Source organism: Pinus tabuliformis, chromosome Q (genome assembly GCF_031772625.1).
Source record: "Pinus tabuliformis cultivar Carrire ecotype Pingquan chromosome Q, CPIR1, whole genome shotgun sequence".
Classification (NCBI taxonomy): Eukaryota; Viridiplantae; Streptophyta; class Pinopsida; order Pinales; family Pinaceae; genus Pinus; species Pinus tabuliformis.
The window spans coordinates 946662583-946663964 of record NC_142296.1 but is presented as its reverse complement, the minus strand read 5'-3'; the positions used below and the strand labels follow the sequence as shown (position 1 = coordinate 946663964).

At 35.0% G+C, this 1382-nt stretch overlaps 1 non-coding gene across 1 annotated transcript; it reads right to left on the bottom strand.

Annotated features, from left to right (window-relative positions):
• Nucleotides 1–685: 685 nt before the first annotated feature.
• LOC149222598 (U2 spliceosomal RNA) lies at nucleotides 686–873 on the bottom strand. Its single transcript, XR_016249856.1, has one exon. It is a non-coding gene; the product is annotated as a U2 spliceosomal RNA (small nuclear RNA).
• Between the last annotated feature and the right edge of the window lie 509 nt (nucleotides 874–1382).

Sequence of the window (1382 nt, the reverse complement as noted above, 5' to 3'; positions counted from 1 at the left end):
AAAAACTCCCTGAACTCTCTAGAAATGTACTCACCCACAACATTGTCACATTTCAAAATTAAATTTTCAACGTTTCCCAGACTGCTGCTCATGTTGTTAGTGACATTGGAATATACACGACATCCCTTTTGCAAAGTAGGCAAGCCATAGTTGAAATCGCTGCTGATATACATATATATAAACCAAATTCAGATCGGAAAACGCTTCCATGCAGGGCACAACATTGAGAAAGCTTAGGGAGTTGATAAAACTTATCAGTGGTTATAAAGCGTTCTTCATAGGAACAACAGTTCAAGAATTGAGTCTGCAGATCGATCATAATGGATTTAGGACGACGACTGAGCAACTATGGAATTGAGATAGCTGGACCATGCGATTGAGCACTATGGAATTGAGATAGAGAGCTGGACCGTCAAAGGCTCTACAGACAGACTGTTGCTGGGTTGACATCAGAACGTGACGGTGAAGTTCGAAAAGCTGCAAACGGGGAAGAACTGGAAAATACCCAAAACGAGCGACAGTTATACACCATAATAATACCTGCTGGACTTGGGCGCGGTAAACAACACGATATCTGATCAAGTCAATGCGCGGCTAATCAACCGATTAGAATAGGATATAGAACACAAAATTCCATTTCATTCACGGTAAATACAACTTGTTCAATCCTAACAAACCATTACATTAACATTCAACAATTTATTATTTATTTAAATAAATTTGGTCTTGTCCCAATAGCAAGCTATTGTAAGTGGGCCCTCCCCCTAGAAAAATACATTTAATATCATGTGGTTCTATGAAACACGTATCAGATATTAAACTGATAAGAACAGATACTACACTTGATCTTAGCCAAAAGGCCGAGAAAGGTATGCTTTTCCTCTTCTCTTTCGGTTCTTTTTCTATTGCTCCCCTTCTCCTCTATCCCACTCATCCATGCATGTGGGATAACTCATTTCTATTTCTTCTGATACCCCTTACCATTTAAATAGACATGCTCTTTAATATCAAATTTATATTTTCTATATTCTCACCATCTTCACCTCCCTAGATCTATTTTACTTTTCGATTTGAGGGATCAAATCTCTTTTCACTTTAAAAGAGGTTTACCAGATTTGATGCCAATCTCTTTTCATCCTAAAAGAGGTTTGCGAGATTTGATGCCTTACGCAGAATTCAGATGGATGTTATAATTAAAATTATCTAGAAAGTACAAATATGAACTTTATTGCTTTTTATATATAAATAAAATTAACTAAATATCACAATATTATCTACTATTAAAAATATGAAACTTCATATATATAATATCAAAATAATTAATTATATGGGAAAGAATCACTAAAGATTTTTATTTCTATTTTTTCCCTTTCCATGTTTTT